This window comes from Bos taurus, chromosome 5 (genome assembly GCF_002263795.3).
Source record: "Bos taurus isolate L1 Dominette 01449 registration number 42190680 breed Hereford chromosome 5, ARS-UCD2.0, whole genome shotgun sequence".
In the NCBI taxonomy this organism is placed as follows: domain Eukaryota; kingdom Metazoa; phylum Chordata; class Mammalia; order Artiodactyla; family Bovidae; genus Bos; species Bos taurus.
The window spans coordinates 66,339,510-66,366,938 of record NC_037332.1 but is presented as its reverse complement, the minus strand read 5'-3'; the positions used below and the strand labels follow the sequence as shown (position 1 = coordinate 66,366,938).

Below are 27,429 nucleotides of genomic sequence, written 5' to 3'. Positions count from 1 at the left end.
CTTGCCAGGGAGCCAGGATGCAGAACAAGCCTGTAACAAGGCTTGAAGGCAGCCTGAAGCCATCACCACTGAATAATGGCTGCTGTCTTTTTAAAACTGTCGGAGGTTCACATGGTAGATTTCCTTCCAGTTTCCAGTGGTATGAGAGACACCGCCAGTATAAATCTTGTTGTCACAAAAGAACAAGTTATAGTATATATTCAACCACACACACAAAAAAACTTTCAAATAACATTAACTTAAACCCACAAAACCGAGGAGAGTCAGAAGCAAAGCTGAACCTCTGTCCTTAAGTCACCCCACTGTGTTTAGATCTTGAAGAATGCCCAGCTCATCAGAGGGGATCACCAGGGCTGTGGCTGCACAATACCAAGACAGTAAGTCAAACTCGTTGAAGAAGAGGAAAAAGAAAAGAAGAGGAAAGGAAAGAATCTTGTAGCTCAAGTCTGGTTGACATTTCTTCTGTAAATTTTCATCTCAGTGTGGACCTAAACATTCTGTCCGACCCCCACACTGCACCAAATGCTGAAAAAAAGGGAAGATGAAGCTTGATGCAATTTGGAGATTTCATTTCTACCAAGCAAAGGTTTTTATAAAAGTGTTACTATTATATGATTGAGCAATGTATTGATATCTCCTTTCTTGACTCATTCATGAATGAAATGTAGTTTTCCAAAGTCACATGACCTAAATCCTTTGGAGGCCTGTGTCTCTTTCGAAATCCATTCTGAAGAACTACAAGAATTATCCACTTTGAGATGGAAATTCTGTATCTGAGGCAGATATATCTTAATCTTAGTTGAAGATTAAGCTCAGGTTAAGGACCTGAGCTTTAAAGCCAAAATACCTGGGTTTGAAACCCAACATAGCAGTCACCTGAATCAGCTGAATAACATGGGACATGGAGCACACCTCTCTGAGTGATGAATATTTCACTTATAACATGAATGGAGTAACTCACAGGGTTGCCAAAAGGATTAAACAAGAGATTTGTGAAGTTCTTAGCACTGTGCCAGGGCATAGTAAACCTTCCATAAATGGCACCAACTACATCTATGGGCATCAGAATTTCCAAAGAGGAAAAATAAGACAGGACCTCTTGAGGTCAGTATTGGGGGATGCTGAAAGTTTCTAGATGCAAAAAGAGTTTACTGTCATTACATGGAAAGTAACTTTCACACAAGGAAAAGGCTGCAAAAGTGAATCATTCACTTCACAAATATGCCAGCTATGTGCCAGGCAATAGGGAATTTGAAGACAAGTAAGATAGAAATGGCTTCCCTGGTGCCTCAGAGTTAAAAAATCTGCAAGATATTCAAGAGATGCCAGTTTGATCCCTGGGTCTGGAAGATCCCCTGGAGAAGGAAATTGCAACCCACTCCAGTATTCTTGCCTGGGAAAATGCCATGGACAGAGAAGTCTGGCGGGCTACAGTCCATAGAGTCACAAAGGTGAGACATGACTGAGCAACTAAATACACACACACAAGATAGAAATGGTCCTCGCCCTCTAAAAGCTAACAGTCTAGATGGCATGCAGACAAAGAAACAGGCAGTTACAACAAGCGGTCTGCTCAGGGTCCCATCTCTCACACACAGCCCCCGGGCATTTCCCCAACTCCCACCACCCCAGAAACTACACCAGGCCCTCAGGCTCACATCCCACTTCCTGCCAATCCACGAAGAGGATTTGACATATTTGCCCCAAGCCTTCCTGGGTCACAAGAGCTTCAGAAGATGAGCAGTTTCCAACCAACTGAGTCTTAGAACTTGACCTGTCCTAGGCTGCTACTGTAAACAGAGTTATACCCCTTCAAAATTCATATGTTGAAGTCTTAACCCCCAGTAGGAGAAGGCAACGGCAACCCGCTCCAGTACTCTTGCCTGGAAAATCCCATGGATGGAGGAGCCTGGTAGGCTGCAGTTCATGGGGTCGCTACGAGTCAGACACGACTGAACGACTTCACTTTCACTTTTCGCTTTCATGCATTGGAGAAGGAAATGGCAACCCACTCCAGTGTTCTTGCCTGGAGAATCCCAGGGGCGGGGGAGCCTGGTGGGCTGCCATCTATGGGGTCGCACAGAGTGAGACATAACTGAAGCGACTCAGCAGCAGCAGCAGCAGCAACAACCCCCAGTACCTCAGAGTGTGACTGAACTTGAAGACAGGGCCTGTACAGATGCAATTAAGTTACAGTGAGGTACCTACCATTTCAAGTGAAAAGTTAAGTGTTAGTTGCTTAGTGGTGTCCAACACTATGACCCCATGGACTGCAGCCTGCCAGGCTCCTCTGTTCATGGAATTCTCCGGGCAAGAATAGTGGAGAGGGTTTTCATTCCCCTCTCCAGGACCCACGGATCAAACCTGGGTGGGTTTCCTGCATTGCAAGTGGATTCTTTACCACAGAAACCCAACCATTTTAAAGTAGGCCATAATTCAAGATTGAAGGCGCAGGAGAAGGGAGCAGCAGAGGATGAGGTGGTTAGATAGCATGACTGACTCAATGGATATGAGTTTGAGCAAACTCCAGGAAATGGTGAAGGAGAGGGAAGCCTGGCGTCCTGCAGACCATGCGGTTGCAAAGAGTCAGACACAACTCAGCAACTCAACAGCAACAATTCAAACTGACTTGGGTGCTTCTAAGAAGAAGAAATGTGGAGACATAAAAAACAAAACACCAAGGATGTGTGCACAAAAGGCCACAGTGAAAAGGCAACCATCTTCAAGTTGAGGAGAGAGGGCTCAGGAGAAACCAAACCTGCCAACATCTTGATATTGAACTTCTAGCGTCCAGAATAGTGAGAAAATAAATGTCTGTTGTTAAAACCACCCAGGCAGTGCTACTTTGTTGTGGCAGCCCTAACAAACTCATGCTGTTGCTTTCCTACATGAAGCAGGAGACTGTTGTTCAGGCGCTAAGTTGTGTCTGACTCTCTGTGACCCCATGGATTGCAGCATACCAGGCTTTCCTTGTCCCTCACCAACTCTCGGAGCCTGCTCAAACTCACAAGAAGTAGGGGATACAGTAGAGAAATAGGAACCTTTGTGCCAGAGAGGGGACAGAAGTATGTTGAGTAAATGACAGACAATATTGAGGCTAATTTCAGAAGCATGTGATGCCCAGTGAAATGAGCCATCTCTCTAAAAAGTTCTGCTTAACAAGGATACTGCCCAACATCACTTTCACCCATCCAAGCACTTTTCACACATAATTATCAACAATTTTTCCAATGGGATATTTTCCTGTTCCAGCGAGCCCAGCCAGATGTCTGCAACAGAAAGGTGTCAAGCATCTAATACTGTATTTTACTGAGCACACACTATAGGACAGCCACTGCTCTAAGCACGTAACATGTTCTAATGAATTTAACCTTCACTATCACCTATGCACCATTCCCTAGGGTTTCAATAATAAATTACCACAAACTGGGTGGCTTAAAGTGACAGTAATTTATTCTTTTGCAGTTCTCAAGTCCAGAGGCTAGACTATAAGCTGAAAAACCCAAAATTAATGTGTCAATAGAGGGCTTCCCTGGTGGCTCAGGTGTAAAGAATCCGCCTGCCAATGCAGGACATGTAGGTTCAATTCCTGGGTCAGGAAGATCCCCTGGAGAAGGAAACAGCACGCACTCCAGTATTCTTGCCTAGGAAATCCCATGGACAGAGGAGCCTGGTGGGCTACAATCCATGGGGTCAAAAAAGAGTCAGACAGTCAGACAGAGTCACAAAAGATCAACAGCTGAGACATGCTCCTTCTGACATCTGTAAAGGATAATCCTTCCTTGCCTCTTCCAGCATCTCATGGTTGCTGGCAATTCCTGTTGTACTTAGCTTGCAGCTGTATGACTCTAGTCTCTTCTTCTATTGTCACATGGTACCCCCTCTGTCTCCCCACACCCACAGCGTTTGTTTTCTTGTAAGGACACCAGTCATGGGACTAAAGCTCACACGATTCCCTTAATTTAACTAATTTCCTGGTGGCTCAGACAGTAAAGAATCTGCCTGCCAATGCAGGAGACCCTGGTTCAATCCCTGAGTCAGGAAGATTCCCTAGAGGAGGAAATAGCTACCAATTCCAGAATTCTTGCCTGGAGAATCCCCTGGACAGAGGAGCCCGGCTGGACAGAGGAGCCTGGCGGGCTACAGCCCATGGGGTCCCAAAGAGTTAGACATCACTGAGTGACTAACACTTTCACTTTTCACTAATTTAATCAGGTACATCTGCAAAAACCCTATTTCCAAACAAGGTTACATTCTTAGGTTCTGGCTGGACATGAATTTGGGGGCACACAAAGCAAGCCAGCTTGTTACTGTATCAGCTTTAGAGATGAGAAGATATGGACACAGAGATGGAATCCCTTTCCAAGTTCGCCCAGACAATCGATGGCAAAGCCAAGATCCAGCTCCAAAGCCCATGCTCTTAACTGCTACACTTAGCTGTCTATCAAAAAATATTTCCCAGATGAATGAATAAAATAATCAAAAATGGCAGAATGCCAGCATGTTCAGTGATAGTACCCCAATTTCCCTCCTCCTCATTCCCTTCTGAGCCCACTGCACCAGCCTCACAAGTACTGTCCCTGTACCACTTCTATTTTCTCAAGACCATATGATTATTAGCATGTCTTTTCAACACACAGATCTGATCATCTTACTACAGTTCTTAAAAATTCAAAGTCCTAACTTAGCATAGCAGCCAACGGCCTTTACCTTTTGGACTGAACGCTCCATACAGACAGGGATTGTGTGCATTTTCCCTCCCCACTGTGTCCTTAACAACAAACACAGGTCCTTAGTACCTATTAGGCCCTCAGAAATCATTGTTAAGTGAATGGGGAAATGAATGAATGAATGAATGAATGATCTGAGGCAACCTACATTTTCCAGTCTCAGTTTCTGATGCAACTGAGTGTCTCTGCTGATGCTGTGTCCTATGCCAGGTGTATCTGTAATCACCATTTAGGACCCTGCTCAAACCTCCCTTCCTCATTAGGTACATTCAGACAACACACATACAAACACCACATAAATTGCATCCACTCACAACTTTGTAACATCACCAACTTTCTTCCCAAGTCCACTCTTGAGGGGTCCTTAGGGCAGGGGTTGTGTCTTCTTTGTTTTTTTTATCATCAAGGATTATCAGAGAGTGGACACTCGACAAATGTTTGCTGGATAAATGACTGAATGAACAGTCTAATGTCCATGTATACATAAACAGAGCCTTATTTCTATTTTGACTAGGGCTTGACTGTGCATACACAGAATCCAGTTCTCAAATAATGAGGCAACTTCTTGGCTTTCCAAACTACCCAAGTGCAGATGTCACACAGCTAAGAGAAGGCTGAAGCTGAAGACTTGGTTCAAAAACAAACATCCTAGAGATAAACTGACTCCAATGCACTGGAGGCCCTGGCCCCTCCCTGAATTCCTCTGTGTCTATGTGATGAGTAAGTGAGGTGAAGAGATGAAGAAACTGACAGCCCTGAGGACTGCTTTTTTACATAAGTGAAGTAACTTTATAGCTCTGTTGCTTTTTGATCACATCTGGAGTCCATTTCAAAGTTATAAGCCCACTTACTCACTTCCCACTTAACGTAATTGTGGGGATAGTGTGGCATGGAGATGGTGAGTATCGATTTTGGAATTGGATAAACCAAACATGCTCTGGTGACACCATCTGTAACACGCCTGTGAGTAGGTAGGAATATATGTAAGCACAAATGTGCCTCTCTGGGCCACACATCCTCTTTTCATCTGTTTTGTAAATCTTCTTCACAGCATGACTCTCTCAAGAGTTACCGACAGGTATTTACACATACACCCCACTTCCTCATCTCACATTCTCTCCAGAACCCCAGTGAGTCTCTGTCCCCTCAGACTGAGGTCACTTCCATCAAGTTCACCCCATCCTGCACGTGGTCACCTCCCTGTCATTTGACATTTCAGCACTAAAGTCCACACATAAGGACCAACTTCCTTGCTTGAAGTATCTCTGGGCTGCTATTCACCCCACTGTCTCCCAGGCTATCTCTCTCCACCATCTCCTGGGCTGTCCTTCTGGCTTCACAATCCTGGCATGACTCAAGACTCAGGCCAAGCTCTCTTTGCCTTCCTGTCTTGTCCTGGGTCTTGTCCTGTGGTCACTGGGTCTTGTCCTGTGGTTTTAATAGAGAGGGTGATGACTCTTCCCGTCCTGGCTTTGTCTGTGGACTTTTCACTCACCTACCTAACAGTTCTCTAGCCAGAGAGATAATGTAACATAGAAGGAAGCATGGGACCCACAGAACCAGAGTGCCTGAGTTCAAATCCTTACTCCGCTACCTTTGTGCTTCAAAACTTTGAGAATTTATAGAGCCTCTTTCCTCATTTTTCCCTTCAAATGGGGATAATGCCTCCTAGGATTTTTTTGAAGATTAAATAATTTGATGTATTTAAGGAATATATACCAGCCTTAAGAACATGATGGATACTCAATAATGATAGCAATTGTTACCAATAATAGCAATAGGAATGCGTTCTCTTAGACATCATAGAGTCATGTTAAAGAGTCAAAGTTAATGTCCCTAAAATAGAACTCTGGTTCTCCTATTAAAATTCATTTCTACTCTGGTTTTCTCACACCCTTATCATACTGATGCATTTTATTTCCTTCATATAATTTAGTACTATATGAAATTTCTTTATTTATGTCTTCAATTGTTCATTATCTGCACCACCTCCAGCTAAGAATCTAGTATTTAAGCTTCAGGAGGGCAGGACCATGTGTATCTTGTTCACTGTTGAATTCTACCAGTTCAAACAGTGACTCATATTAACATATAGATATTCAATACACAGCTGCTGAATAAATGGATGGATGAATGAGTGACTGAAAAATGGGTTTGGATTTGGTACCTATACCCAGCACTCACTAGTTATGGGACATTAGGAAAATATTTAACTCATGAGCCTTAGTTTGCTCACCTTATCCCATTAAATGGGATAGCAATGCTTCATTATATAGGGTTACTCCTTGGAAGAAAAGTTATGACCAACCTAGATAGCATATTGAAAAGCAGAGACATTACTTTGCCAACAAAGGTCTGTCTAGTCAAGGCTATGGTTTTTCCAGTGGTCATGTATGGATGTGAGAGTTGGACTGTGAAGAAAGCTGAGCACGGAAGAATTGATGCTTTTGAACTGTGGTGTTGGAGAAGACTCTTGAGAGTCTCTTGGACTGCAAGGAGATCCAACCAGTCCTTTCTGAAGGAGATCAGCCCTGGGATTTCTTTGGAAGGAATGATGCTAAAGCTGAAACTCCAGTACTTTGGCCACCTCATGCGAAGAGCTGACTCACTGGAAAAGACTCTGATGCTGGGAGGCATTGGGGGCAGGAAAAGAAGGGGACAACAGAGGATGAGATGGCTGGATGGCATCACTGACTCGATGCACATGAGTCTGGGTGAACTCTGGGAGTTGGTGATGGACAGGGAGGCCTGGTGTGCTGCGATTCATGGGGTCGCAAAGAGTCGGATACAACTGAGCGACTGAACATTAAATGCACTTGACACGCACAGCAGTGTCTGGGCTAGATGGAGTAAGGCTTCACATGTGGCAACGAAAAAATGAAAATAATCATTCCTATGAACCACAGAACAATCTTTAAGAGGAATTGGCACCTAAGGAGCATGAGTCGAGACACTGCAGAAAATAAAAAGTCTGGCATATATAGAATCATGGACTTTTAGAAAGGAAGAAAACTCCAAGAAGTCTTTTCATCTGTTTCAGCTAACATAACAGGCAAACACGTGTCTGGAGAACTAGCTGATCTGTCCAAGTCCACAGACATAAACACAGAACTAGAACCTAGATTCCCCAACTCCATGTCTATTAAGCATAGCACATTGCTCTGCCTTTCTCCAATTACTTTGACTTGACAATCTACATATAGGTACCTCATACATGAACTTCAGGTAGAACTGCTTTTCCTATAAGGAACGTCAGCTACCGTACGTTCAATGTTGTGCTTGGTGTAGAAGAAAACAAGTGGAAGACACATTTCCAACTCTCAAGGAGTTCTTAGCACAGACTAGAGAGGAGGAGGTTTGCTCACACTGGTCACTCAACAGACTCAGTTGGTTACCCGACAGACAGATGTTAAGTCCCTGCTCGGCGCCAGAGTCCAGAAATGCAGCTGGTGAGTCAGAGTGAGGCTAGGCTACTGTAACAAGGAGGACTGAAAAAAAAATTCAGTGGTTTGAAGAAAACTGAAGTGAATTCCTTTCTCTTGTAACAATTCGAGGTAAGGTTTAGGCTCTACTCCACTTGGTTGTCTGGAGACTCTGATTTCTTCCCTCATTTTCTGCTGTCCACCGCGACTTTGGCATCCATCCTCTGCATGGTAGACACTGGGTCACAGTTGCAGGAACAGGAAGCAGGAATAAAAGTGATATCCATCAATTGTGCCTGCATTCTCTTTGTAGAAACTTCATCACGTGGCCACATGTAACTACAAGGGAGGCTGGCCACATGTAACTACAAAGGAGGCTGGACAATGAAGACAGCTGGTCAGCCACGTGCCTGGCTATGAGCCTATCACTGTGGAAAAGACAAGAATGGGCCTGGAAAAACAGTGAGCCATCTTGGCCTCAGTGACAAAGCCTTCACAGTATCCCATGCGTGCTCACCATTTAAGGGAAGACAGAAAATAATCAAATCCTTATAAACTATGTAACTATGTATGAGTTATTTAATCTCTTGTGCCTTAGTTTCCTCACTTGTAAAATAATATTTGTTATTACCATCACATTATAGTAATTATTGATATTAGTGTATAATAGTTTCCTTTGTTACAAAGATTAATTGTAAGTGCTATGCAATAAGCACCTACTAAAAACAGCCAACACTACCTAGGGGTTTGGGAAAATATGCAATAGGAGGTCAGGCATTTTGCAAGTAGTAATCTAGGTGAGTTGCCTAGTGTGGCTACTTAGGATTTTCTGGACAAAAGCACAAACATTTATTATACCAAGTAATTCAAGAGCATCTATGTTTATCTTTCAGTCTATGAAAAAGCCCAACCATAACTAAGTGTACCCAATATGCCAAAAGAGAATAAATGTCTAACCAATAAATCTCTGAGCTGCTGCCACAGGAGTAGGTACAAATATTATTCGCATTCTATACATGCATATACATGGAAAAGACTGATACTGGAAAAAACTGAAGGCAAAAGGAGAAGAGGCTGGCAGCAGATGAGATGGTTAGATAGCATCACCGACTAAGTGGACAAGAACCTGAGCAAACTCCAGGAGATAGTGAAGGACAGGGAAGCCTGAGTACTGCAGTCCATGGGTCACGAAGAGTCAGACATGACTCAGCCACTGAACAACAACAACATGTGTAGGGGAAGTACTAAGGGAGAGCAGGTAGGAACCTCCATCTATATACTCTCAGGTGAATATTCCTATTCCTTTGTACCTCTTCTTTTGTGTTTCAAAATCCACTAGTCTCAGTTCTGAGTCTCCATTACACTATGAATTTGGTGTACTCATCATGGTCATTTTGGGGTCTCCCCTCATAACCAGCACTAGGTGGGTTCCAGGTCATTAAGGAGCACTCTGACACAGGGAAGCCCCTTTATTCACCAATCACTGTGGAGATCGGTTAGTCCTGACTTGTCTTTTCTCTGTTCAGATGGTCCCCTCAGGTCGTGGGATCCAGAGAGCTCGGTGTTTACTCTTGGCCTCCTCAGCCGCTGTCCCCTCTGGGATCAGGCCACTTCCTTGGAGCACTGCCAGGGAGTGATGGCGAGAAAGCGCCTACTTACAGAAACCACAAGCCTCTACCCCTTCCTCCAGTCTGAGAACTGTTTTTCTTTTAGTCTGGGAGAATCTCACGCCTTACTATTTCCTCAGGGCCGTTCCCCCTCTGCTCAAACTTGCTATAAACTACAGCCTTAGAAAATTTCTTCAAGGGCACAGAATTTTGAAAACAAAAGCCAGGAAAAGGTCGTTGTTTGCATTCTTTTCTTCCCTGTCACACACCTGCCTGAGTCCTGGGAAGCAAGATTCTCCGCCTGCCTTAACTGAGGGTCAGCAAACGAGAAAACTCAGAAGATTACCTCGCTGCCGCGGCACCTGTGTTTCTATCCAACCGAGAACTGGAGCCACTGCCATCAGAATCTCTTCAAAATTGCCTCTTTCAGAGATGATGGGTTCCCTCCCTACACTCAGACACCATGATAAACGTGAAAGGCTGCAGCAGCAGCAGCAGCAGGCCGAACACCCGAATGAGACCAAGAAGCATGCGCGCACGCGGGACACCGGAAGGGCCAAGAAGCGTGTGTGCGCATGCGCTTGTTGCGTGCGCGGGTGCGTGTAAGTGCCTGTGTGTGCGCATGTGCGTGCCCATGTGCATGTGCATGTGTTCGTGTTTTAGTTTTGTTTTCATTACGAGCTGAACAAAGTGACGATTTGCCTAAATTGTTGATGTTTAAAATTCTGGAGTTCTCATGTTAAATCAACCAATCTGGTATTTCTTTTGGGAGGAAAAAAAATGAACTCTCAAAAAATACTGAAAATGTATTCCCACATGGCGACACGAGCTGAGCAATGTGGCACCCCTTCAGGTCAAGCAAACTCGTATCCTCTGATTTCCCACAAACAGCAACACTCCTAACTCCCTACCATCTAGATATGGAGCTGGATGCCAGGTACCAGTAGTAATTGTGATGTCATTTTCTATCTGTAGAGTTCTAAAGAAAACAACTATGTTATGGACACATGTTCCATGCAGAGAAATTAGAGATAGACAATAAGTCACCTTTGCTTTAGGAAAAGTGGGAATGAGGGCATTTCCTTGTGTAAGTGAAAACCATTCTTATATGTTGAATATGCAAGTGAAGTGTGTCTGGATTTAACAGGACAAGTTATGAGTAGGATTGTCAGATACAACATGGGACATGAGTTAAATCTGAATCTCAGATAAATAACAGATTTTTTTTTAATATATCCCAAATAGTGCACGGGACATACTTAAAAAAAAATTATAGTTTCTCTAAAATTTAAATGTAACTGGGCATCTGGGGTTCTGTTTGTTAGATTCAGCAACCACACTTAAGAGGCCATTAGAAAACAAATGTCTTCTCACTCATTTCCTTTACCTGTTGTCCACTTTTTGCTGTGGTTGTGTAGGAAAGGGGTAGAAAAGCCCTGAGAATCAGAAACTATTTGAGAGCGTTTGGCAATGTGCTAGAGAAAAAGAACCTCCTTCAACTTGGACATGGACATTGAACAAGTGAAGATGAGGAGAATGAGGCTTCTTTTCAATAGTGAACTTAGCACTAGAGGGAATAAGTTTTGCATGAAAATATCAGAGACCATAAGAACATATAACACCATAACAAAATCAGCAGAAAGTAGAAAATTAAGGAAAAATATATGTGGACCAGATTAGAACAGAGAAAATTCTTAGACACACCTAGTCAAGGGATTTTAGCTAATTCTTAGGAGTAATTATAAATTAATATCTGCAATATAGTCTCCCTGGTCATATATGATTGTTTGTGTTTAGCATTACATAAATTAGATGTAGTTCCCACTCCAAAGAACATAGCCATTCATTCTCCATTAAACTTTAAAGAATCACTTTACAGGGACTATCTTAGATAGATTTCTGGGCTAAGTGGGACTAGGTTCTACCTGAACAATCCAGTAAAGAGGTGGGTTCCCAGATTAATATTTGGGAAAGAGCTTCCCTAACAGAAGACTGTTTCAGGGCTTACAGTATGGAATGGAAATTTGAAAATAAGAATGGCAGAGACTTCCTTGATGGTCCGGTGGCTAAGACTCCATGCTCCTAATGTAGGGGGCCCAGTTCAATCCCTCATCAGGGAACTGGATTCTACATACCACAACTAAGACCCAGCTCAGCCAAATAAATAAATAAATATTAAGAAAAGAAGAATGGCAGCCTCCCTGACATCCTGTGACCTACCATTGAGTGACCAGAGAAGGACGTGTTAAATTTCTGCAACACAGTGTAGTAAGCCTGTGATAGATGTAGGTATGGATGATCCAGGGGAGGGAATTCTGTCCAGGACTGAGGTATAACTGGAAGGCTTCCTTTAACAGGTTATGCCTGAGCTGAATCTTAAAGGATAAACTGACTGTGATCCAGTGACGAAAGTGGGAAAGTGCATTCCAGGCAAGGAGGTCATTTTGAGTAAACCCAGAAGACAGGAGAGCCCTGATGTTGCCTAGAAGGCAACTGACTAGCTGCCAAATGCCAAGCAGGGAGAGGTGAGAGATGAGACTGGAGAAGAGGTCACCAGGGCCTTTTGTGGCTTTGCTCAGAAGCTCAGACTCTCAGATTCTCCTTTGTAATCACTAGCAAGCTACCAAAGCATTTTAAGTAGAAGTGATAAGAGTCGGATGTGAATTTTATGTCAACTGTAAGGAAAGAGCAGACAGAATAGCTGTATGGAGACCACTTACAAAATTATTGCAGAGGTTAAGATGAGGGTTGATCAGGGCTGGAGCCATAGCGCGAGAGAAAGGGATGAAATGAATGGATTTAATACATAATTAGTAGATAAAACCCAATAGGATGTGGCAGTTGATTGAGTGGGGGAATATGAGGAGTCTTGGATGAGATCAAGAAGCCAAGGATGACTTCCAGCTTGGGTGATTGGGTGATGCCAACTAAAATAGGGGATACCAGAGTGGGAAGATGAATTTGGCCTTGGACGTGCCAAGTTTTGGATGCCTGTGGAATATCCAGATGGAGATAATACAGGAAGTAGGGCTGTTTGTAAGATCTTCAAAGTCCCAGGCACTCTTATTTCTGGAAGCCCCATCCCACATCATAGCAAATACATTAAACTTTACCCACATCCCACATTAGATCTAACTATTCAATAAAAATGTGAGAGGATTTTTATAATTCTGATTTTTTAAGTTATTTGCAATTCATTTAATTTTTGACTGGTTATGTTTTTTTAGTTGTTTACAAATTGACCTTTTAAAGTAGTAAATTTACTTTTGTAATGAAATTGACATGCTTCTATATTTTAAATTGCATATTAACTTGGCTTTTTCAGTGTTGTTTTCATATTTGGGAGTTAATTATTCATTTATTTAGGTCTCATAGGAGTCATAGGCCCTTGAAAAGCCCGTAGGCTATAACACCACGCCAATCACACCTGATATAAAACTACATTATGAGTAGACAGTTGAACATATAGGTCTCATGTTCAAAGAAGATACAGGTTAATGAGGCAAAAATATGTAAGTTCTAGGTAAAACCATAAGGTGAATTTAACTGGCCCAAGAGAGAAGAGAAGTAGACTAAAGGAGGGAAGAACACCAACATCTAAAAGAAGATCAGAGGAATGCATATTTCACAGAGGAGATGGTGAAAAGAATGAAAATGAGGGAGAAAATGAAAGCAGAGAACCAAGGGAGCAAAGAATATTAAAGGGATCACAGGTGGATCATTGAAGTGGTACCAAGTGAAAAGGAGTGGTCCACCCAATACAGCAGGGACTGAAAGTGTCTAAAAGATTGGGCTAGTGCTCTTACCTGCTGTAGGGAGGCCATCGTAGATCATAGAGGGAATTTCTCTAAGGACAGGGAGTTGTGAAAACCAGGGGTTGAGAGGGTTAAGGGATGAAAGACAGATGAGAAAGTAGAAGTAATAAATGTAGAAGTTTGGAGAAGATAGGATAAATGAAGGCCAGTAGTTGGAGTGAGATGTTGCTCAAATTGAGGTTGTTGGGTGTTTGTTTAGAATATAAAAATTTTGAGTATAGGAAATACTTATGAGCCAAGGAGAAATCTCCAAGACGGGGGGCGGGGGTGGGGGGGTGGTGCGGAATATTAAGAGAGAAAGGATGTAAGTTCTAGGTTCACAGAGAAAGGATTAAATTGGTGGAATAATGGCCTAGAAGAAAGGGGTGGAATGGAGCAGGAGCCCAGAGCCAATGTCTCCCTTAATTAAAGAATGTCTTGTCTCCTGAGGACAGTTGTTGGGAATTCAGCATAAACTCATTTGTGTCATTATTTCTCAATTTTTGAATATGTCCTGTCCCCCAACAGGACCATGAAGTCCAGGGAGGCTCTGATCTCTTAATCCAGCCCTTTTTGACACATACAGTGGAAAAGACCTCTTTTTAGGGTTAAAGGATCTTCAAGATCATGTATAAAGTTCTCTTTCAATCATTTTTTAGAAGAAGAAATTTCAAAGAATATGTTTATGTCTTCTAAGAATATAATAGTGAAAGAGATTCTCCTGTTTTCAGGGGTAAGAGTATCTCTTTCTTTGTCATTCACATAATTAACAGAGGAAGGGGAAAGGAGAAAGAAGTAGAGGGTCCATAGCCTAAAAGAAATAGAATCTCCTTTTCTAATCAGTTACATATCAATCATCTGTGAGTTTATCCAAACTCTGTTTCACCCTATTTATTCCATTCATTCATTCAACAAACGTGTATGGGTTTGGCATTGGGGTTCCAGGTTTCCATGAGGAGTGACCAATTCCAAATGAGTACTATTCAATACACGATGCCGTTCTCTCTTATTTACCCTCAGATGCTTCCTTCCAACTTCACAGAGTGTCTCACTGCCCAACCATTCTAGAATTTGATGAGCAATTCTCTGTTGACCCTTGCCCAAGCGTTTCCTCTCCACCACAGAGCAGATACAAATACAGTTCACTTTGAAGAGTCTTGGGTTGGCTTTAGAAAGGGAGTGGGTTTGGATTGGTTGTGTGGCATGAGCTACAGAAGATGAGAAATGAGCAAACTGACGTGATCCCGTATTAGTCAGGAAAATTCTAAGAAACTGTTCCCAAAGAGAGGTGGTAAGAGGACTTTTTCTCCTCTATTAGACTTATATAACTGGTAAAATAACAGGCTGCCATTTTAGAATAGTTGGTGTTGGCATGCTATTGTGAAAATTACATGAAAGTATTCTTTTTAGAAAATATTACTTCAAGTTTTAGGTTAAAGCTTGATGCCAAACACAGATGAGTAGTTGGTTTACACAATTATCGCCTTTTTCTTAGAAGTAAGGGCAAAACCTCAAAACATGCCACAGCAGAAAAGCTATTTCTGTCACTGGCTAACAATTGAAGGACATCCATAAACCTTTGGAAATTAATATCCCCCAGGAAAATCTATTTGACGAAAGTCACAAGGAAGTTATTAACTAGAGTTAAGTCACTGACAAGAGATATTATTAATGATCTCATCAAAATTTCAAGTGCATTTAACTATCACATTGCAAGCCTTATTATTGACGACCCAGCGAATATTAAACTATTTTACAGTAGTTACTTGGCTAGAGATCAAATGAAAAAAGATGAAAAGCTTAAGTTCTAGGTAATTCCCTAATTTTTTAGGCTTCACGCAATTAAAAAGTTCAAGTCATTAGCCTTTCTGTCTCCTTCTCCCCTCAATCTACCGATTGCTAATACAGTCGGTTTCTTTTAATTGTTATTTTTTCCTTGTTTCTCTTCCAAATGCTGATGCAGGCAGGACGAAAGTCAGAAAAATCCTCCAAGCCTTGGTTTTCCAACAGCAGTTCAGGAAGCACAGTTTATTTTCAGATTGGAAGAGACACTTTCAAGTACACTGGGTCTTTAATCGCCTTCCCTCAAAGACGTTTTCCACAAGGGAAAGAGCCATTCTTCTTCCCACTCAATTCTCTCTCTCTGAGATCTCGACCCAACATTTAGGTTGACACCGGGTTAAACTTTATGCTTTGCCTTTTAGCACCTTTGTCAAGTGCTAAAGCTTGATCGAGCACTGATGTTGTGTAATAAAATGTATAGCTATAAAGATACAAATATAGTGCCTTTTTTGAAAAGAAATCTTTTCAGAACTAGAGTTTTTAGAAGGCTTTTCTAACCTGTAAGTTGATCTGATTACCTAAGACAATTTTGTCTCACTTCAGAGCCCCAGGTTCAACAAATCCATTTGTCGAGCCTATTATTCATAGAACACGGTACGAGGAGCTGGAGAGACAAAGGTAAATGTGAGACGGTTCCTGGCATTCAAGGAGATCCAGAAATAAAAACAGGCCATTCAGTACTATGCAATACGGATGATACAAATGGTATGCCTGAAAATCTAGGACGCAGAGAAGAGCGGAAACCCGGCCCCACATGGAAGGAACGAAGGGCAGTGCAAGAAAAGCGCCCTGAAAGGGGTGATGCCCCAGTTGGACCTTGAAGAGTGGGTAGGAATTAAGAAGGAAGGAAACTTGCCTTTCTTAGTGTCTAAAATGAGCAGGTGCTATACATGGTTTTGCATGAAATCCTTGCAACAACCCTAGGGAAACATTATCATCTTCTCCTATTTGTAGATAAGGAAACAGGCTTAAAGAGAGCACACAAAATGTGTTAACTTGCAAATAGCAGGCATAGCACACCAAGCTTCTGCTCATAACCACTGTAGTCTGCCATCTCTGGTGTTAGCCTCCATCCTTAGTCCCTAGGTCTGCCATTCGCATCTCTGCAAAACTTTTAGAAAATCTCTCTTCACACACAGACTTGGCAAACCACTTGCTATGATGTGTTTCAGCCAGTATTCTGTGGGTCACTGTGGACTGGCCGCAGAAGATCAAGTATCCTCTGGGAGAGAAGCCCACCTGCAGACTCAGGAACCCTCGTTTCCATAATGAATGACACTCGATGCATGGACTACATCCTTTGACACTTACTAAACCATGCTTTCCCTGCTGATTGGTCTAGTCATCTGTAATAAGATGGAGGGTTTTTTCCTATATGGAGCTGGTCAGAGGATTCCTTAGGAGGAAGGACAATCTTTGGTAGGAAAATGTTTTGAGAAATCATCTTACAATAGATCAGTCTCCAGGGGGCATACATGCCAGCTGGTGCCAAAGCTTGCAAGAAAGGAGTTTTGCAAATCCATATAAGACAAAAAGAATGTAATTGATCCTAATGTATTGGAGGAAGAAATAGAGGGGAAAGGGAGAGCAATGTAGGTGAAAGAGGCAAGGGAAACAAGTGGTGTGATGTGACTTTTCTGTGATCATCAATTTCCCATCTAAATCTCTCATCACACTTCATGCTCAGTGAGATTATTGGACTTGTGAAATCAGTGGAGGAGCAGCTTCTGTATGCAGAAACCCAAGTGGAAAGGGTCCCCAATAGATAAGCCATAGTTCCCGAAGAGACAGCCAAGAAACAGCCAAGAAATGTGCTTTATGTGTATTTTGATCAATCACAGGGTTTTTCTGTTATTTTCATTTCTTGTTGTTTTCAATCTAAATGAATTTGACAACATTGTAAAATTCAGCAGACCTCATTCAGACTTTTAGCTTTTCTTAAAAATAAGTAAACACAATGTGGCGATTCTGCATCTACAACACCACAGGGAAACAATTGACAGGAGATGGATAAGGTTGCCTCTTGTGTGATGCACACACTCTCCAGTTTCCCACAGTCCCCACCACTCCCTTTCCCCCTGAGTGAACCTAACCAGTTTCCTTCATTTACCTTTCATGTGACCCCTGCTATAAGGCTGAGAAACTATGACAGATCTATTGGCGGTGGTAATTTCTTCTTGAAGGAATCTATTGGGGGTTGCAGGCAATTTTTTCTTGAAGACAAGGGTTATGCTTTGTTTCTGCAGCAAGAGAAGGAGAATAATTATTAATATTAAGCAATTTAAATATGCTGAATCTTCTCATCCTCACAAAAACCCTGGTAGGTAAATATCACAATTATCTAGGTTGTACAAATGAAGAAACTAAGACTCAAAAAGAAGTTAAGCCATTTGGCCAAATCCAGTCTTCTGTAGATGAAAATTAGGTTGAAAATCTGAGACTCCAAGGAGTCCACATGTTGCTCTGTCTTAGCCCAGGTGGTGCCAGTAGTAAAGAACCCACCTGCCAATGGAGGAGATGTAAGAGATACAGGTTCAGTCCCTGGGTGGGGAAGATTCCCTGAAGGAGGACATGGCAACCCACTCCACTATTCTTGCCTGGAAAATCCCATGGACAGAGGAGCCTGGTGGGCTACAGTCCACAGGGTTCCAAAGAGTCAGACAAGACTGAAGCAACTGAGCAAGCACTCACACCACTTCTCTGCCTGTGAGATCCACTATGCCTTTTGCATTGTCCCACAGTGCCCCCAACTAATTGCCTAGTGGGTGGACACTGGTGGCCTTTATAGAGGCAGCTGGTGGCAAACTGTGCAGAATGCTCTGGCCATCTGCTCAAGTCCTTTCAGCCCTGAAACAACTGGACTGCTGTTGGAGAGTTGACAAATCTTGGTACCCTCTCCAGGGATTCTGTCCTTCTGTTCTATGACATGTGCTTCTTTGTCACATTTTTCCATAACATATCCAAGATCTGGAATAATGGTGGGGTAGAGGGAAGATGAGGGGCTTGGAATAAACTTGGAGAGGTATAGCCACAGGGACCAGCCTTTGAAAGTCATGTAGCTTTGAGATCAATAATTGAGGAATAATGATTGGGCAAAATGGAAGAAAGAAAAAAGGAAGCAGAGAGAGAAGGAAAAGGCTAATGGATAAGAATAAAGACAGTCCAAAGAAGAGAGAGAAGCAGAAAATAAGAGAAAGGAGGACAAAGAGAACTACATAGGGCTCACCGAGGGAGAATCATCCCAGCAAATAACACAAAACCTTCCACTGGAAAGATGAGAAAGGGAGAGGGAGAGCTTCTCTCCTGATCTTAGACCATCTTTCCACACCATCTCTCTCATGTGTCATCATAAATCCTTTCTTTACATCATTTACCATACACAACCTCCACTCTGTTCTTTATATCCCAAGCCTCGATAAATCTTCTCATCTTGTCCCTTTGTCAAAAGAGACAAGTTTGAATTTTTAAAAAGAACTTTACTAAGGGGAGACAGAAAGAAATATACAAAAACATGGCAATTGGCAAAACATACCACTATAGTATTCTGAGCTGAAAATAGCTAAATCTGATCTGCAAGTTGTCTGATCCAACCTGAGTTCTATCTTTCATTCAACCAATATTTACTGAGTATGTATTATGTGCCAAGCATTGTCGTAGGTGCTGGGTATAAACCGGGGAGCAAGACAGGGAAGTCCATGGCCAGGTTCCTTTCTCCTGTCATCTTTTAGTCTATATCTTCTTCTGCCTACACCTGTTTAGAATGTTTTGCTTACAAGTGCTGAAACTCAATTTAAGCCAGCTTAAGCAAAATTTGGAATTTATTGGCTCATATAAGTAACATGTCAGCTTCAGGCGTGGCTAGATCCAGCATTCCAATGCTTTTTTTAAGGAGTTTTCTCTCTCTCTCTCTCTCTCAGTTCTGGACACCTCTTTTTGGCCTCACTTTCATACAGGTATTTTTTGTATGGTGGCAAGATGATTGCTGGCAGCCCTAAGCCTACCATGACTTTACAGTGCCTGTTCCCAAGAGAAGGAGGAAGCATCTTTATTAAAATGACAGTAAGAGTTCAGTGGAGACCTCTGATTGGCCTCACTTGGACTCACATCACCAACCTTGAGTGAATAAAACAAATTTCAGTCCCACATTGTCCGACTTACACAGTGACCATCACAAACATGAAATCACAAGCAATCATGTACAATAGTATCATCACTCTTTTCTCTTGTCAATTAATTAGGGTCTAAGAATTAGACATTTTTGAGCACCACAAATCAAAGGGAGCAGGAATATTCCTAAACTCAACTGAGTTGAAGGACATATCCTATGAAGAACTGGGTCACTGGCCAAGCTCCAATTTCATCTTCTTAACCCCTCAGATTCTCCTCAGTTGACACTGATGTGTCTTCTTTGTCTTTGTACTATCTAAAGAGCATGATAGCGTAGTTTGCCTATAGCAGGGACTCCAAAAACATTGGTGAATGCAGTAGAGGAGAGGAAACAGGGAGAGAAGAGGAGTGAGGCAGTAGAAAGAAGTAGGATGGAAAAGGGAAGCAAAGGAGCCTGATACAGAGGCTCATAATGCCATATCCTGAAGTCAAATGTCCTGATGATCACATCACACATCCCATTATCTTGAGAACACAGTCAAGATACCCTGAGTCTTTGTTAGTTTCATCATAGATAATGAGCCCCCTATACCTCTCTTCTGGGAGACATGAAAATTATAGGGAGTGATGGTTGTAAAGTTCTTTAGCTGAGTTCCTGATATATGACATTCATTTAATAACTCCTGGTATTATCCGTCCTTTATCCCCAGTGTTAATGTTGAGGGTGGGGTTTCGGGAAGGGGCTAGGTCAGGCCCATTAGGGCCTCAGCTGCCTCTCAGAGATCATGAACAGCTTTCTGAAGAGGTTAGAAATGTGTTCTGGAAAAAAAAATCTGCAACCAAAAAACTCAGACCATTTCTAGAACCCAATCCAAACCAAACCTTCCTGAAGGTCATAACGTGTTCTGAGGTTTCATTCCACTATTTTTCACTTATACAGTCCTCAGCCCTGCCAGGGCCAAACTAGGATTTGAGCTCAGCACAGCCAAACACCACAAGGGGAAAAAAGTCCAAGCCCTTTGCCCTGAATGTACTTCCAGCCCAAGAGAGAAGTGAGAGCCCTGGGAAGCCCTGGGCAGCCAGCAACCCCACCAGCCACCCAGTTGCTTTAGAGCATCACTCTGCGCAGGTGCTGACTGCAGCCCCCAGCTTCCTCGGGTACCACCACCGTCACAGATGCACAGAAGGCTCACAGTGGTCCTTGAACTCTGGCAACCCAACCGCAGGCTTGGTGAGAAAGGAAAGCTGCCAAAGTGGGATAAACTGCTTTTTATCTGGCTGCTTTTTCCAGAAAGTATCTTCCCTCCAGCAAGGCCAGTGTAGAGTGTAGTCACAGAGCTGATTTGTGCCCACTTTCTTTGTGGAGAAGAATTCCACTGTACTCAGTTCACAGCGTGTTCACGAGTTCACTTCTTGCAAAAGTAACTGTACTGACAGTGAAATGTGATGGGCCCATTTAAGAAACTGAGTGGGACAACTGTTTAGAGAGAAGGGGAGAGGAAGAGGAGAGTGAGAACGAGGGAGGGAGAGAAGGAGGAGAGAGAGGGAGAGAAAAAGAGAGAGATGAGAGCAACCTTTTGGAGAGAAATGGATGCATTGTGCTGTCTTGTAACCTGTGCTTTCCAGTGACACTCATGCATTTTGCTGGAAATGTGGAGAGTACTTAGAGGAAGAATGGGTTCTAGGAAACAGCCTTTGTGTACTTAAGTTGACAGGAATCTCTTACTAAGATGGGTAGAAGAAGCAGAAGAAGCAGAGATCCCACAGCCTTGCCCTGTGCTGTACTCAGTTGTGTCCAACTCTTTGTGACCCTGTGGACTATAGCCTGTCAGGCTCCCTTGTCCACAGAATTTTCCAGGCAAGAATACTGGAGTGGGTTGCCATTTCCTACTCCAGGGGATCTTCCTGACCCAGGGATCAAACACATCTCCTGCAACTCCTGCACTGGCAAGCAAATTCTTTACCTACTGAGCCACCTGGGAATCCCACTAAGATGGGTACATATATGCCCAGTCGCTCAGTCATGTCCAACACTTTGTGACCCCATGGACTCTAGTCCTCCAGGCTCATCTGTTCATGGAATTTTCCAGGCAAGAATACTGGGGTGGGTTGCCATTTCCTACTCCAGGGAATCTTTCTGACCCAGGGATCGAACATGAGTCTCCTGTGTCTTCCACATCAGCAGGCAGATTCTCTTCCACTGTGCCACCTGGGAAGCCCCACTAAGATAGGTAATGGCCATCAATTAGGCCAATATTTAAATCATTGATAAAATTGTGTGTGTGTATGTGTGAGAGAGAGAGAGAGGAAGCAGGGCATTTTCTGAGATAGAAAGACAATCGATTATCATATATTTATGATAATTATTTTATATTATATAATATATAAAATATTATAATTAATATATTTATATAATAAATATTTATTATATATAATAAAAATATATAATTAATATATTAATTTAGTGACTTAAGAGTTTAGAGATAAACAATTCTCAGTTTGAATCCTAGCACAACCACTTACTAGCTGAGTGACTTTGGGAAAGCTATTCAATCTTATATTTCTCATTTGGAAAATGGGTATCAACTAAAACCAACTGATAAGGATTAAATGGGATCACATATGTAAAGTACATGGTGTTGGGGACATCATAATTGTTCAATAAATAACTGTGATAATAAAATTATTACTAATGATATTATTCTCAAAGAGGTCTAGAAGTCCAAAAAAATTAGGAACCACTGATCCAGGTAGTTGCCAAGACCAATCCCACTTTGAGTAGTGTGTGCACCTTCCTAGCCCAAGTTTCCGATCTGCATTCAGCCCCAGGTACCTAAGAAGAGAGAGAGAGTTACTCCCACCTCTGGTCTTCCTCTTGGTACCTCCTTTTTCAACACCTACACACCCATATGCTCACTCTGACCAAGTATAGTGATTCTGAGGAACATGGACTGCCGAATACTGGAATCCAAAGTTTGAGAGTGGTCCCTATAGTGAGGTGGGGTCAGGACAAGAGTGTGACAGCCATGCTCCACAGAAGTGGTTCTCAAACTTGAGTCAGCATCGGAGCCACCTGAGAGCGTGGGGAATGTGGATCATGGGTGTATACCTCGAAGATTTGAAAGCAGGGCCTAGAATAGGTGTTCGCATACCCATGGTCATAGTATTGATAGCATTCTTCACAATGGCCAACTGGTGGAGACAGTTTTGAACTAAGTGTCCGCGGGTAGATGAATAGATAAACACAATGCAGAATATGTGTGAGAGAGAGTCCTCAAACTTAGAGGACAGAGAATAGAATGGCTAGCAGGGGCTGGCGCTAAAGGGAACGAGAAGTCGTTTAATGGGTAAAGAATGCTGGTTTCCTAAGATTAAAACAGTTGTGGAGATTGGCTGCACAACAATAAGAATATGCTTATCACTACTGGGCTATATACTTAAAAATGGTTAAGATGGTATATTTTATGTTATGAGCATGTTTTACCATATTTTTTTTAAACAAGGAAGAACAAAACACAGATAACTGGGTCCCACCCTCAGAGCTTTGAGTGGGGCCTGAGAATTTGCCTTGCAAATAATTTCTCTGGAGATCCTGATGCTGGGCCTCAGGAGCCACACTGAGATCCAATGGGCTAAGGCTTAGGAGCATTGCCAACACCACAACCATGGCTGGGAGCTAGTATCTTAGAACCGGGAGCCACTAGAGTGGAACTGCAGTCTAAGTCCTCTGGGATTCCATTCCAGATGCTAGATGGCTCGCAGGCTCTTGAGACGCTGGGAAAGGAAGGAGAGAGACAGCTAATGTTTCTAATACAATTACTTCACTCAGCATTTAGCCTGGAAGCTCTCCAAGAGAGGGACTTGGGGCCCCTTAAAACAGGGGCTCTCTTTAACTTCCTGAGATCTCCCCTTGTTTCTAAGCATCAGGTTTTTACACCTGATGTTAATTAATATTCCTTAATTCAAATTAGAGGAGGGAATCTACGTGCAAACTTGAACCACAAAAGGCAATCGTCAAAGTATTTATGGAATACCAACTTTGTACAACTTTAAAGGGATCGAACTCCAGCTATTCTTTATTAATTATTACCGCTATTATTGTGAAAAAAGATCCAGTGCATAGCTGGCAAATAATGAATTCTCCATGTAGGTGATTTTCCTCCCATCACCTTGTTTACCAAAGTGCTCTTCTACCCACCTCTGTCTTCCTCCAGGTCCCTAGCCCTCTTTTCCTCCTTGGGCAAATGACTTTTGCTAATACTTATTAGAGATTATGATGAAATTTCTCAGTTTCCCATCCTACCCCCACAGATGAAAATATGCTCATTTCTCTCAATATTCTTATTCTCTCCCCTCCCATTTTAAAAGGAGAAACGTCCCCAGAGGCTAACCCTTCCACCTGTGCTCTGTTTATCTCTGCCTTTGGTCTGCTCAGGCACTGACATCCGTCACTCCTGAATCTCTTCTTCCTAAATATTGAGCCTCTCTCTCTCTCTGATTCCCTCACTTTAGAAAATAAACATAGACTTAAAAAAAAAAAATCAAACAGGCCAACAAAATGCCCCCTCCACCCTCCATCTCCATTAGCTCCTGCTCTTTCCCTCCACTCCCTTCCCAGGCAAGTTCTTGGAAATCTAGGCCACCCCTTGCTGATTTCACTTCCTCCTTTCCTCACCCACAGCAGGCTGGCGTCCAGCCACCTCTCCACTCACTCTCTTCTTGTCAAGGTCACGCTGACCTCTGTATTTACAGACCCAATGGAAGCTCCACATGCCTCACCTTACTTGACCTTCCTCAGGCATTTGGCACCAGGGAGTTCTGCCTCCTGCCCTCCTCTTCCACTGACTCTGTCCTCACGTCCAGCTCTCTCCCACTCGCCTCTGCTCTGCTGCCCCATGAGCACTTCAAAATCAGTGTCAGAACCGAGCTCGTTGTTTTTCCCTCCAAACCAAACTGTCCTATTTCTTTTTTAAAAGTGCTTTTAAATGTAAACTTTATTACCCATTCCATTTCTATTAAGTATTGAGCTCCAGAGAAAGCATTCCAGGATATGGTAAAAATCTGTGTGATCTGAAGGAAAAAATATGCCCATTGTGAAAGATACGGGAAGAAGTCCTTACAGATGGGAGGCCAAGAATTCTTTTCCTATAAAGTTTTGTAGAACGAGATGCAGGTCTATTTCCTCTTCTGTCTCTCACTCTTGATAATGAACCACCCACTGGTTCACTCATAGCAGACACTTGGAAGTCATCCCTGAGTTTTCTTCCTTTATGCCCCATATTCAGTTGTTCTCTGAATTCCATGATCTGTGTTCCCTTAACTGCTTTGAGATTCATCTGGGTCATTTCTTTCCACTATTGTTACCCCTTTTATAACCCTCATCCATATTGTTTCAATAGTAGGGAACATCTCCAGCCATCCCTGACACCAAACTCTCTGCCATTAAATGATGTGAAAGTGTTAGTCACCCAGTTGAGTCCGACTTTTAGCAACCCCATGGACTGTACTCACCAGGCTTCTCTGTCCATGTAATTCTCCAGGCAAGAATACTGAAGTGAGTAGCTATTCCCTTCTCCGGGGTGTCTTTCCAACCCAGGGAATGAATTCAGGTTTCCTGAATTGCAGGCAGATTCTTTACTGTCTGAGCCACCAGGGAAGCCCCATCTTCCATAAGGAAAATGCAGTAGAACATAGTGGTTAAGGGGCCGGACTGCCTCTGTCCAAATCTAGACTCAGCCCTTTACCAAGTGTGTGATATTCAGCAAATGATATGTCTTCTCTATGCCTCAATTTTCTCAACTGTAAAATGGGGTTATAATAATGGTAACATTCCTTTTAGGATTCTTGTAATATCAAATGACTTGAATTACTTAGAATAGTGCCTGGGTAAAGCCATATGCTGATTAAGTATTAGTTATTATTATTACAATATTTGCTGCCATCAGAGTAAACTTTAAAATAACTAAAATTAATTAAGTCACTGCTGCTGCTGCTGCTGCTAAGTCACTTCAGTCGTGTCCAACTCTGTGCGACCCCATAGACGGCAGCCCACCAGGCTCTGCCATCCCTGGGGTTGTCCAGGCAAGAACACTGGAGTGGGTTGCCATTTCCTTCTCTGGTGCATGAAAGTGAAAAAATAAAGTGAAGTTGCTCAGTCGTGTCTGACTCCTAGCGACCCCATGGACTGCAGCCCACCAGGCCCCTCTATCCATGGGATTTTCCAGGCAAGAGTACTGGAGTGGGGTGCCATCGCCTTCTCCAGTTCTACAACGTGGCAGACAAGTGTTATGCTCCCTACTTGCTGCTTCATCTCCATTTCACACCCGGCACAAATTCATACTCCAGTCTTAAAGCACAAACCATGTACTCTTGAATTCCTGAAATTTTGTACATTATTTCTCTGTGCCTGGTATGTTCTAATCCTTCTTATGTACCACATAAACTCCTATTCATCCCTCAAATGCCCTAGATTGTGAAATCTGGCCATTTTCTATTACCCCCAAATAGATTTTAAAAATCACTAATTTCTATATACTTCTGTGCCTCACATGTATGTATGTGTAAATCCATGTAGGTATGTAAATATATATGTATATAAGTGTGTGTGTACACACATAAAATCGTGCTATGTTGTTGCATGTGTATATCTCTCGTTCTAGAATATAAGTTCTTAAGGACACAAATTATCTCACTTACGTCCCGGTAGACTGTTGTTGTTTAGTCATTAAGTCATGTCTGACTCTTTGAGACTCCATGGACTGTAGCCCACCAGGCTCCTCTGTCCATGGGATTCTCCAAGCAAGAATACTAGAGTGGGTAGCCATTCCCTTCTCCGGGGGATTTCCCAACCCAGGGGAATCCCGAGTCTCCTGCATGAGCAGGTGGATTCTTTACCACTGAGCCACCTAGGAAGCCCTCCAGATAGATAGAGCTGGCAGATAGTGTGTCCCTACATTCACATTGTACACTCCTGCGTGCCTCGATATTTCCAAAATCGTATTTGTAGCAGACGGTCTCCAGAGATGGCCATCATTCATGTCTTCCCATGTTGCACGCACATGTTACTCCATCTATCTAGAATTGGAGACTTTTTCCTCTCCGTTTGAATTTAGGGTGGTCACATCTCTGCTTTGACCAAAAGAATGTGGCAGAAGTCATGTTTTGAAAGTTGGAACTTTCAAGCCTAGGCCTTAGGACAACTGGCAGCTTTTTCTTTCCCCTTTAAAAAAAAGCAGCCACCATCTCAGAAGCCCAACCACCCTGAGACCACCATGCTGACAGGCAGCAAGATCTGTGGACCAGGGGAGGCTGTCTCCTCCCCATTTTCCTTATCACCACTCTCCAGGAGAAAAGCTTGGCCATGTTACTGGGCCAGTCTGCTCCCTTCCTTAGGTTAACCAAGTGTTCTGATTTATCTGGAAATTTCAGGAATTTAACACTGACAGTCCCACGTCCCAGGAACCCCCTCACCCAGGGAAAACCAGGACAGTTAGTCACCCTGCCTTCTGATTTCAGTCACTGTTAATATGAATCTCTGAACCAGTCAGCTGTTACCCCCAGAAAGCTCTAGGCTGGAAAAGGACACATTACCTCTAAGACCAATTTCCTCACAGGCCAAAGAATCACCCTGTAGTCCATTACCCATCTCCCGTCATGCCCAGACACCCGATCCCATGGAGCCCTTCAGAGCTTATACAATGAACCCAGATGATACAGTGAGGACTGTTCCAATGTTATGTAACAGAGACTGTCTCTAATTATTCAATTCCTAGTGAAAGAAGAAACCTAAAAGTTAAAGCCCAAATGAAGTCCCCTTTTAAAGCTCATAGTACATAAAACCAAAAATCCTCTCCTCTCCAATTTCTGTCTCTGTTTAGTTTCAACCTAATGGCATTTGGGTTCCTTGGGCATCTCCTGCATTATCTTC

At 42.8% G+C, this 27,429-nt stretch overlaps 1 long non-coding RNA gene across 1 annotated transcript in view; it reads right to left on the bottom strand.

The window, feature by feature from the left end:
• LOC101902701 (uncharacterized) overlaps window positions 1-10,299 on the bottom strand; it is a 145,661-nt gene extending 135,362 nt beyond the window's left edge. Inside the window, exon 1 of the long non-coding RNA XR_009494562.1 lies at window positions 10,106-10,299. This is a non-coding gene — a long non-coding RNA (uncharacterized lncRNA). The remainder of the gene's footprint in view (window positions 1-10,105) is intronic.
• Window positions 10,300-27,429: the final 17,130 nt, after the last annotated feature.